Raw genomic sequence first — 12,748 nt, forward strand, 5'->3', positions numbered from 1 at the left:
AACGTGACACATTTGCTTGTTACCCAATGGTAATACCAGTTCCTAATACCATGGTTACGTACATTAGTTTACCCCTCACTCATTCGCACAATGGAAGAATCCCTGCTGGGGAGATTCCCCTACTAGTGAGGAGGGAGACTTCGCCCGAGCCTCTGCCAATCGCAGTTCATGCAATTGAAAGATTGAAAAGAGGTGGGCCACGGTTGTATTATACACTCTCTTTCGATCTAATGTCGTTAATTTTAAATCCATAGAAAGAATCAAGCAGCATGTAAAGCTATTTGATGATTGCATAAAGTGTTTATTTTCAGTTGGAATTTCTTACCCTTTTAGCATTTCTCCCATTTCGTGGAGTATAATTCTTGGATCAACGTAATCTCTAATCGCCCAATGACTTGAAAGGAAATGCAAAGAATGTTCTCATTAGTTTATTCCTTCATTTTGATTCAGACTTACAACAGCTCAAAGAACACTTTGTAATATGATGTTTTTTCAAGATTAAATAAGATGCATGAATAAATTTGGTCAGGTGATGAAGTAAATAGAAAGCAGAGTTGTGGACAAGGGCGGCATAATCGGGGGGGGGGGGGCACAGGGGGCACGTGCCCCCCACTTTTCCTCAGGTTAAAAATGTGCCCTTTTTCTACATAAAAATTGAGGTGTCTCAAGTTAGCAAGAGGCCAGGGAACCAGAATGAACACTCGGGAAGGGCCGTTTCCGGCCATCTGAGGGGTTTGTAAAACCAAAAATTTGCACATTGGATATTGCAGTGCTAGTATATATGCATATTTTCCTTGAGGGGGGGGGGGGGGGGAGGCGTTGATGGAGTGAAGTGTATACGCAAATAAGATAATACAATAAGAGTTATAAAGGGTACTAAATATAAGGCTAATCAGTCCAATCGAATTTCTGCAAAGTGCCCTTTGATGTCGGTGCCCCCCCCCCCCAGATTAAAAGTGCTTCCGCCGCCCTTGGTTGTGGATGCAAGTCAAATCATTATCAAACCCATACTCTATGAGAGGCGATTCAAATACCTCTTTTCAAATCAGCAGAAGAAGGAGGAAACTTTATCTTTATTCTGTTCATCGGAAGCTTATGCAATTGAATATTTCATTGTCATAGAGATATAATATACAATGTTCATGGTTCAGTAACGTACCGGCAAATGGTATGGGAATGAGGGGCGGCGGTGAAGGGAGGGTAGCTATGACCACGAAAGAGATGCTATTGCCTCCTATAACTTTTGTTTCACATGAGTGATTATAGCTGTTGATGTAGTCGACCATGTCATAGTGTTGACTTGTATTGCACATATACAAGCTATAAAAACATCCAAACCTCGTCCTCGTCACCGTCCCTTCCTCATTACCATTCAGTCTTTCACAAATGCAACAATTGTAAACGACGTGATCAAGAAAGCTGATAATAGATCAAAATAGATTGTAAAGATTATTATAATATTTTGTATTAAGCTAAATACACACTTCTGTATATGTGTGGAACACAGTCATTTGGGGGCGGGGAGGGGGGGGGGTGGGGGCTATCCACGCAAAATGCCGCAGAGGATCAATAAGCACATCAGGTCACTGCGGACTTAACAAAGTCTTGTAGTTGACGAATTCCCGGTCGCGATTTTTTTTTCCACATAGGTTTGCAATTACGGAGTTTTCAGCCAATCAGATTGCTCGTGACGTCAGCATAAATAATAGCCATCGCTTGGAAGTTCGAAGACATATACTGGATTACACACTGACACTTGATTGAGTCTAGTTAAGGGGTTTCCCTTCAATCGCCCCAACTTTACTTTTAATGCTTGGATTATATATTGACCTCACCTATGATACATACGCTACATTTGATTTGGTTCGTGTTTACGTTATCCACGATTCGTGAAATCAGAATTCGTTTCGTGGAATGGGAACGGCCTACTCTCAAAGCAACTTCACGACGCGAGTCTAGAGTAAATATACGCAAAACAGTATAGTGTATAGTATGATATATTTCCGTCACTGCACTGTGTACAGAGTTATAATACATAAAGGCCTACAGCGCATGTGTGATGTACCCTGTACGAAACTTTCACTGTGCGATGTTATCGATTAATGCCTTCACAGAAAACTTCGATCAAAGTAGATCATACAATACTAGTGTGCTAAATATGTCTAAACCAACTCCAAACATATCTAAATATATGTATACGGGTAATTTTGAACGGGTATATCTTCGTTGCAACAAATGGATGCAGAACCTCGAAGTGAAGTTTTCTATGGTGATGACGTAACTTTTCCGACCAATCATGAACGACTATTTACGCACACTTGCAAACCTGTTTGGGAAAAAATAATTCGCTTCCCTGTCCCCGTGTTTCCCAAATCTACTTGCATAAACTCAAAACCCTGTAAATCCTGTTTCGGGTTTCGAATAACGGTGCTATTTCCAGCCATTCAGATTCCTCAATAAGATTAGTCACATGAAGTTCACGTGTTTGACTTAATAAGCATTGTCTCTCATTCAAAACGGTACTAAAATGTGAATAGTCTTATTATAGGTTTTGTTTGTTGAAAATTCAGGCTTTCTCCAGTTCATGATCGTCTGCATAGAATATATCGCTTCTCGGCCTTTTGGCTAAGATCATGTGTAGTATCTGTTCCCTTCGGGAATGGTGATACACACCTGACGATGATCACACAGTCAGAGTCCCGATGCAAGGGGACTGGGGCTGAGAGCGGATCAGTCGTTTGGTAGTTTGGTTTTCGTGCCCAGGTTCTTTCCTGGGTGACTTTTTCTTAAAAAGTAGTTGTAAAAGGACACAACTTACAGCAAGAACTCTCTTGCGAGCATAATCTTAAGCAACCTTTTGTGAATAAGAAGATTATACGGAATCGGTTTTTGTTTTACTGCTTGCTTCGAAGTCATCGATAGTATAAGGGCTTATAAGCCTATTGTACATTTACGTCTTGGAAGGAAACGACATTCTTACTGCTTGCTGCAATGTAAACAAAGACAAGCGTGAGCTTCTTGTAAATACAGATATTCAGATGCGTTGTTCTAATGAGAGTAAAACAGGATGAATAGAGATTTCGTTGTCGACAGTGCCGTTCACTGTTACCAATAGATTGTATCCAACCAACAATACCAATTTAAGCTCATAAGAAGTTAACTCGTCAAATGGTTCAGTGGGTAGAGCAGTGGACTGATAACCTGGTGAACTGAGTTCGACTCCATCAACGATTATACACGTTTAAAATTCTTTTTCTCTTTCAGCAGTCCACGATGGAGTCTTGATATATTAATTCAACCATATAATTTACTAGCTGATGTGGTGGCCGATGCTATAAAGGGTGACGAAAGACTCATTCCTTGTCGGTCGTGTAAATCGTGGCTAGGGTTCAAGACAGACCTCTGGCGATAATACTTCAGGTTGTGGCATGGTGCTTTTTTGTGGCCTAGGATCCCGTACCATGTCTCCCTTGTTGTCGCAAAAGAACCCGGGAGGATGCGCAGAGGGTCGGTGAAATCGACCAGAAGCGTACTAGGTGGCGTGCGTGAATCCTTGCCTTTGGCCAGAGGTGGTGACATCTCTGCGACCGGCATGCTTGCAGCCACCGTCCACTGAATACGTGGCCTGATGAGGCGCTATTCTCCTAAAAGTGAATCTACGGATGCTTTTAAGAGCCATATAATTATTTTATATTAAAAAACACCCTGTTTCAAACTAGCGCCATCGAATTACTAAAAAACCGTTCTATTCTTGTCACTCTGAAGGTGGAATGAATTTTATTGTAATAGGTCATTTGCGGTAAGCCAAGCAAAACATTCAAACAGTCGTGCAGTCACAAGGGTTTGCAGGAACTTAATTAAACTCATTGTTTGACATAAATGTGTTGGCAAAGATTTACACTACCTTCACCACACTCTAAAAAGAAACGTCTTTTGAAAACGCGTTGGTGTGTTATTTTCTAAACATTCCGTTCAATAGCATCGTCCCGCATGGTAGTGCGCATTGGCTATTGGTGTTTATCCAGTTCTATAAACACTACCATGTGTTTCCAAAGTTGTGATCGCGTAACGATATTGAGCTCGAAGTATGCCTCAAATGTTTTTATCAACACCAGCGTCTTTGTGGTATATTAATATTAACAGCACGGCCCAAGTAGTATTAGCACCCAAGTGTTGATAGCAAATGATGTCACGAATTAAGCCACGCCTTCTTCAGACGTATTGATATATGATTGGTGGATTGAGGCTGACACCACGAGCGCGACACGCGAACGTCGTACGACTGCAGTGCCTACCTAAATGTCATCATCACCTCCTGATTTACCGTTCTGTACCAGTCAGATTGAAAGGAAAAGAAGAGGTATTTTGCAGTCTGCTTAATTTTTGCATTACCTAGATTAATAGGGTGAAATATTAGACGTGAAAATTGAACATAGGCCTAGAACTAGCGACCGTCAGGCCAGAATTGTTAAACTAAAAGGCGGCAAATAGCCTAACGTTAACTGACGCTACACATTGACACTAAACGGAATGCAGATAGCCTAACGTGCTGTCTGCTAACTTGCAACTAAGTCAACAATGCTAAGTTGGACGCAGTTAGTACGGTAGGCTATTTAGCCCTTAGCTGCTAAGTTGGACACAGTCAGTAGGCTATTTAGGCCTAGGCTAGGTCTATGTTAAATTACGGGCCTAGGTTTGGGATCATATCTGCCTATTCAGTGAACTTCCGCAAACTGACAAATGAAGCCTATAAAACCCTGAATATGCTCAGAAGAAATAGGGCAAGCCTAGGCTACCTGGCTCTAAGTTTTCAGATTAGCCAGAATAATTAAATTTAAGTAGAAAAAACTGTAAGAACTTAACAATACTACCCTAACCCTATCGATTAAATAAATATTAACTGTAGAAATTGTATTTCTAGCCAAACCTAGAACTATCTATGCCTGAGTATAAGCCAAAATGGAACCGGTAAAACTAGTTAAAACTAGAACTCCCACAGTAATGTTAGCCTAACAACAGTAAAAATGCATTATGCCTTAGTAATCTGCTAAACAGGTTGGACTTGGTCGTAATTAAAATCCGATTTCCCCTAGGCCCTAACTAGACAGTTACTAATATTTAAGTCCTATTTTGTGAAAATTGTCATTTCCTAACCTGTAGAATTTAATAAAATAAGTCTGAAACAGCTCGTAATGTAATAAATACTTGTAATTATCTCACACAGACAGGCAAAACCACCGGAAAAGTGTGCTAAAGCTAGCATGCCAATGTGACACTATGCAGCTATCAGTACTTATAAGTAAATCAAGCCGCAGTTTGTGTTAGCCGCAGTAGCAAACAAGAAAAATCAAGATTTCCTCATTTGTGAGTGTATTGCCACCAGATTTATTATATTGTTCCTAATATCTTATAAATACTAGAAAAAAGCCAATCAAAATCATAATTTTTTGGTTGAACATGTTGCTTGCATCTGGCCACCCCATATTTCTTACACCATTACACGTAACTGACCCACGCTAGTTTTCTGAAAGTGGAAGCACCGCAGCGAAACATGACACAGTCAACCATTCCAACGTTAGGCTAACTTTATCAGTGGGCCTATCTTAGCCTAGTATTTCACTACAAACGTGCACTACAAAAGTGACCCCTAGGTGACATTTGGCCTCAAATCCCTGAACGCACCCGTACCTCTGGTCCTCGGTGATACTGACTAACTTTCATGATCATCCAATTTGATCTGTAGGAGAAGCACTTTGCAATTTTTCACACAATGGCCGAAACTGACCTCCATGCTGACCTTTGCCCTAAAATTCCTGAACACCCCATCTGTACTATTGGTCAATGGTAATACTGACCAACTTTCATGATCACCACATTTAACCCCTGCAATTTTTCAATGTTTGTCGAATGTTAGCGAAACTTGGTGGGTATGGTGTATCTTCTGTCACGTGAAATTTTAGTATACAGTTGGGGTGACTGGAGGTCATTTGCTGTGTATAATTTGCATAATTTATGCAGTTTTTTAAGTTTGTCAGATTTTCACAAAATCTAGTTGATACGGTAAAAATTCAGTGCTGATAGTTTTTAAAGGCAGTAAAGGTCACTGGAGGTCACTTAATATGCCTAATTTGCATAAATTGTTGAATTTTAATAAAAGGTGGCCTGCAGGCTCCTGCCCGATGGTGCCTAGAAATATGCCAGGAACTAGTCGTAAAGTCAATAACAAAAATGATATATTATTAATGTTTACTGTCAAAACATGGCTTTGTCATTATACATTTCTAAAAGAATCACAATTCACTATAAACAAATAATATAATTAGATTCAAACCCCAAAAGGAAATTCGGACCCAGAACCCGGATTCACACAGTCGGGGTCAAAACTTGTGGATTAATGTTCCTAATGACCTTGTTAGTAATTTTATTTATTTATTTTCTTTTTTGTTTTGTTTCTCTCCACAGTGCGGTGACCTGTTTCTCTCTGTTGTGCTATCTCAAGCTTCTGTAAGTTAAGGATGGCATCATTTTGTCCAGTAAATTTTTCAGTTTGGTAGTTTTTCAGATACTGTATGTTATGAAATAAACTATTTCTACTAGTGGTTGGGGGTATCTTATCTACTAGGTATAACATCATGGGAGATGAAATTATTCATTGTTGCACCATGTACAACTACATTGCAGATAATTTTAATCAGTTCACAAATCATATCAACAGAATCCACAGGAATGACCCTCGTTTTAGGGTCTATTGTGAATTTGGGGACTGTGGATTTTATACGGGGTATCACACTCCCAGAGCAGACTAATTACCAGTAAGCTTGTTAGGAAATGCATGATGTGAGATAGCAAAACCAGCAAGCAGTGCCTCATTAACAAGATAAGTGGAAGATGCAAGGTCAGATTGGTCTCATACTTGGCTGGTGGAATACCCATAATGAGTAGATGGTCCCCATCGTTTTCCAGTGCCGATCTCATCAATATTCATGAGTATGTAGTATGACGAGACATGGAAGAATACAAAAACTAGGACAGTGCCTGAGTGCTTCTTTTCACCAGGTTACATTCTAATTAGCATTCTTGACGTGACCCATACCTTCTGCCAAATCTCTCTAAGACACTGTTGACCAGGACCAAACAATAACATCAGTCTGTTGGTGTACTTAACTCAATAGCAGCAAGTGTCTTTCGTAACTCCATGGTTAGATCATCTGCCATGTGTGCCAAATTGGACCACAACAGGAGTGTTCCTCGCCTCCTCAAGATACCCAGTCACCAAGCATATCATGCCATTGTAAAAGTATATTCATCCCTGATGTATAGTACTCAGTGGTCAGAGCTTTCTGACTGTTAATGTGCATGTTGCCCTGGTTAATGAAGTGGTATATGTTTTGGGGATGTTTTGCTCTATATGCAAGAAAGCTTTGAATAATTTTTTTCTTTTTAGTCATATTTCAGTAGTAGGCTGAGCTCCAGAATTCATCAGCTGCATTGAAGGAAAACAGAAAAACATCCCTAACCACCTGTTCATCAGCTGAGTCACCAGACATGCCAGTTGCAAAAAGATTCCACCTGGGAAGGTTGGTTTGCATGCTCTTTAACCCTTTACCTACGGACGCTCAGAAGGAAACGGAATAACATATTGCTTTAAAGTACAATGATCATGTAAATATGCCTTCAGGTATTTCGGTACCGTCTATTTAGGAACTCTAAAACCTCGGACAAACTTTCAGCTGATATGAGTGTGAAAGTAAGACACATCTGCTTTTGCGCAATACCCCTTGTGACATCACAAGGGCCACTGTGGGAACCCTGTGAAACACAAAGTTAATGCAAAACATACTTTGGAAAACACTGTAACAAATGAACTCAGATTGGGATCTGAATACAAACTTACAAAATTGTTCACAAGATTTGAAAGAATTTCATTAATTTCCTCTGTAAATATTACCTTTCGTCTTTCCACCACCAAGGTGCAAAGTAGCAGCATTTACTGTGTAGAGTCTATGGGTGGCCTTGGCATCCCCCCCCCCCCTCTCCTTGCGACGTCATCGATGAAGGTGAAATTCATTAAAGATAAAATAACTCAACAAGGCATCATGCTCAAATTTTGAATGTTGGGATTTTACATGCCTTCTTTTTCTCTGTGCCAGTTTAGAAACAATCTGTTTCATGACCATAGTTTTGAGGTTTAAAAAGCATATCTAAACAATCGCCAGGTTAGCATAAAATTTTGAAAAATTCACAAGATTTTGGGAGAAAAATATGTCAATTACATAATCCAAAATATAGATGAGGTAATACACGAAAAAAATAGATTCAGCCTTCCATGGTAAAGTAGACTTGCTTGCTGTATATGTAATGAATCCTTGAAAATGTGTATTCCTATTTTTCAGTAATTTGCCCGAGCGCTGGGATGAAAGGTCATTTGTGTCTGAAAAATGTGTGAGCCTACTGAGTCTGGTTCCAAAACGCTTACATTTTATAGGTCTTAACCTGCTCATTTGGGGCCCCAAATGAGCAGGGGTTCTCACTTGGGGACACTGAAAGTATAAGAGGTACAATCTGAATAGAGAGAGACAATGAATCATCAATAAATGTGAATTGTTATTGTGGAACCACACTGCCTGCCCTTCATAATACGATTTTGGCAATGAACACAAAATTTATTCAATTCTAGACCTACGACTGGCAAAGTTTTATCCGAAGATGACTTCCTGGAACGTTGCGATGAACTTGTTGATGAATGGAATGGGCAGCGACGTGAAGCCACTATCAAGATGCTAATGGCAGTAGTCCGGCCCAACTTATCATCATGGAGACTTGGCAAAACAGTGAACGAGGTTGTGGCAATGATTCCTTGCCTGCAGGATGGTGGCTATGTGAGTTGCTATGGTGTCACAATCATGTTCTGATGTAGCCTACCTACAATTGATCTAACACTAAGGTACACATAGAGTACTCTGTGACTGTGTACACAAATGATGTGCATGTGTGTACTGTATGTGTTTTCTCTAGAATCACTTATAGCAGAGTAACATGACCTGTATACATGGCCCGGCTCTCTTTAGGTGATGTCACTACGTATGCACTCAGCAGTAGGGAATAATATTGGAAGCAGCAGTCTGCTCTGTGTTACCCCAATCGGGGTTTCCCCTATTGTGACGTCACTAGAAGGGACAGTATGAGGCTTAGGTGCGGGAAGGAGAATTATTTTGTGGCTCAGTTTTAAAAATAACATGAAAGACCTTGGCACCCTGGCATTTATCCCCCAATTAGAATGGTTAGTGACCTTACTGTTTGCCATGGGCCACCACTCTTAGTTATTAGGGCTTGCTTTTTATGGTTTCAGATTCTAGAAGAACTGTAGGCATGGATTGGCAGCTCCAACACAGAGAAGGGCCGTCAGTTAATAAAGGCCAATTCCAACAAGCTCTTCAGAAATGTTGCCGAAGTCCTAACTGATGCTCCTTCTGTAAAATTCCCAGGCTCTTGAATAAAGTGGCTACTAAGTCCATCGAGCAGACTATTAGATCAGTTATTCAGATCAGGGAGTAGCCACACCAGCAAGGGCGGCGGAACCGGGGGGCACAGGGGGCACGTGCCCCCCACTTTTCCTCAGGTTAAAAATGTGCCCTTTTTCTACATAAAAATTGAGGTGTCTCAATTTAGCAAGAGGCCAGGGAACCAGAATGAACACTCGGGAAAGGCCGTTTCTGAGGGGTTTGTAAAACCAAAAAGTTTCTTGTACGCTCCGCGCCAACCGATGGTGGCGCTCCGCTCAGATAGTCGTGCATACAACTTTGCAAATCCTGGCTACGCCCCTGACTTTTAATGAATTTCTGTGGGTCAAACTCAAAGCTATTTCGAATGGAAAAAAATTTGTTAAGATATTAACAAGAAATAAACTCTAATTCGGAAGATTCCTACATTAGCAACTAGCATGATTTCAACTCATTTTGTCTCAAAAGAAAACTTGTTTCTTGTTCCCAATTTGCACATTGGATATTGCAGTGCTAGTATGCAGTTTCCTTGAGGGGGGGGGGGGGGGCGTTGATGGAGTGATGTGTATACGCAAATAAGATAATACAATAAGAGTTGTAAAGGGTACTAAATATAAGGCTGCATCAGTCCAATCGAATTTCTGCAAAGTGCCCTTTGATGTCGGTGCCCCCCCCCCCCCAGATTAAAAGTGCTTCCGCCGCCCTTGCACACCAGTCAGATGCATTACAAAATTCATTACGAGAATATAAGACTTCTATATATTATGACCTCAGATAACATGTTTGCAATGCATTGCATAGCAAGTTCTTTTACCTGATTACACAATCGTTTTCAAGACTTTTGAGAAAACCAAGATAATGTTGTAATCTGCTCTTTTGGGTGACCGCTGAGCTTTGACACAATGTCGTCACCACATTCCCAAAACCCTGATATGGAAAAAAGGGAACTTGACCTCGGGTCAGTTGTGATTAATGATCCCGTCATAATGATTGGATGTAATCAGTTCTCTTAATACTTTGCAGCAATCTATATAGTCGAAAAAATATCTGCCCTATGTCGAACCGTGTCCTCAGAAGAAATTTTCATATCATAAGAGTTACATAATTTCATATTTACATTAATGCCGTCATAAATATTTGCATGTCTATTTTAAGGTCGAGCACTCATTGTATGTACTTTCACAATGTAGTAGTATAGGGCATGACATAAGATGGTAGTAGTCGTAAAGTGAATTTTGTATAGGCCTATAATATGACGGGGGTTCTGTGTGTCTTGTTTGATTATAGCTCTGCAAGAAATACGTGAGGGGAAAATGTTTTTGTCATGATCATGGAAAGACAATATGTAGTAAGGAACCAAGTTTCATGAGATAAACATTCCTTCTTTTTTTTTTTAAATATTCTTTCTTATTCTTATCTTGCAAACGTATGTAGATAGAATAAATATGGCATATTAGTTCTAATTTACCTCGGGACACGATTTAGATTAATCAATTTTTTCGGCGGTTATATTTTTGGTCAAAATAATAATCTAGGTTTGTAAGTCAATCATCTTGAAGAGAGGACAAACGGAGTGTGATTTGGAAAGACGGAAGGACATGATATGAATAAGAACTCTCTTATTCATATAGTTACTAACTCACTGTTGTAACTCAAACAGTTGTTGAAGTCAGTAAGTTTAGACAACATATTTTTATAAGTCTATTGGCGTATGAAGTGAGCGTGACACATTTTATTGTTACCCAATGGTAATACCAGTTCCTAATACCATGGATACGTACATTAGTTTACCCCTCACTCATTCGCACAATGGAAGAATCCCTGCTGGGGAGATGCCCCTACTAGTGAGGAGGGAGACTTCGCCCGAGCCTCTGCCAATCGCAGTTCATGCAATTGAAAGATTGAAAAGAGGTGGGCCACGGTTGTATTATTCACTCTCTTTCGATCTAATGTCGTTAATTTTAAATCCATAGAAAGAATCAAGCAGCATGTAAAGCTCTTTTATGATTGCATATAGTGTTTATTCTCATTTGGAATTTCTTACAAGAATGATTTCCCTTTTAGCATTCCTCCCATTTCATGGAGTATAGTTCTTGAATCAACGTAATCTCTAATCGCCCAATGACTTGACAGGAAATGCAAAGAATGTTTCTATAGTTCACATGTTCTCATTAGTTTATTCCTTCATTTTGATTCAAACTTACAACAGCTCAAAGAACACTTTGTAATATGATGTTTTTTTTCAAGATTAAATAAGTTGCATGAATAAATTTGGTCAGGTGATGAAGTGAAAGGAAAGCAGAGTTCTGGACGCAAGTCAAATCATTATCAAACCCATCAAACCCAAATCAGCAGAAGAAGGAGGAAACTTTATCTTTATTCTGTTCATCGTAAACTTATGCAATTGAATATTTCATTGTCATAGAGATATAATATACAATGTTCATGGGTTCAGTAACGTACCGGCATATGGTATGGGAATGAGGGGCGGCGGTGAAGGGAGGGTAGCTATGACCATGAAAGAGATGCTATTGCCTCCTATAACTTTTGTTTCACATGAGTGATTATAGCTGTTGATGTAGTCGACCATGTCATAGTGTTGACTTGTATTGCACATATACAAGCTATAAAAACATCCAAACCTCGTCCTCGTCTACGTCCCTTCCTCATTACCATTCAGTCTTTCACAAATGCAACAATTGTAAACGACGTGATCAAGAAAGCTGATAATAGATCAAAATAGATTGTAAAGATTATTATAATATTTTATATTAAGCTAAATACACACTTCTGTATATGTGTGGAACACAGTCATTTGGGGGCGGGGGGGGGGGGGGGCTATCCACGCAAACTGCCGCAGTTTCAGAGGATCAATAAGCAAATCAGGTCACTGCGGACTTAACAAAGTCTTGCAGTTGACGAATTCCCGGTCGCGATTTTTTTTTTCCCAAACAGGTTTGCAATTACGGAGTTTTCAGCCAATAGATTGCTCGTGACGTCAGCATAAATAATAGCCATCGCTTGGAAGTTCGAAGACATGCATATACTGGGTTACACACTGACACTTGATTGAGTCTAGTTAAGGGGTTTCCCTTCAATCGCCCTAACTTTACTTTTAATGCTTGGATTATATGTTGACCTCACTTATGATACATACGCTACATTTTATTTGGTTCGTGTTTACGTTATCCACGATTCGTGAGCCGTTCTATTGAAATCAGAATTCGTTTCGTGGAATGGGTAGGCCT

General features: G+C 39.9%; 1 long non-coding RNA gene and 1 pseudogene across 2 annotated transcripts; both read left to right on the plus strand.

Moving 5' to 3' along the window:
* The first annotated feature begins 2,605 nt into the window (after positions 1-2,605).
* Positions 2,606-2,678, plus strand: LOC139972682 (U2 spliceosomal RNA; annotated as a pseudogene).
* Positions 2,679-3,914: 1,236 nt separating this feature from the next.
* On the plus strand, positions 3,915-9,476 carry LOC139971729 (uncharacterized). 2 transcript variants are annotated; one of them, XR_011794459.1, is made up of 6 exons: positions 3,915-4,360; positions 5,225-5,364; positions 6,463-6,504; positions 7,445-7,577; positions 8,678-8,879; positions 9,350-9,476. It is a non-coding gene; the product is annotated as an uncharacterized lncRNA (long non-coding RNA). The 2 variants fall into 2 exon arrangements; XR_011794458.1 differs by lacking the exon at positions 5,225-5,364.
* Positions 9,477-12,748: the final 3,272 nt, after the last annotated feature.

This window comes from Apostichopus japonicus, chromosome 8 (assembly GCF_037975245.1).
Source record: "Apostichopus japonicus isolate 1M-3 chromosome 8, ASM3797524v1, whole genome shotgun sequence".
In the NCBI taxonomy this organism is placed as follows: domain Eukaryota; kingdom Metazoa; phylum Echinodermata; class Holothuroidea; order Aspidochirotida; family Stichopodidae; genus Apostichopus; species Apostichopus japonicus.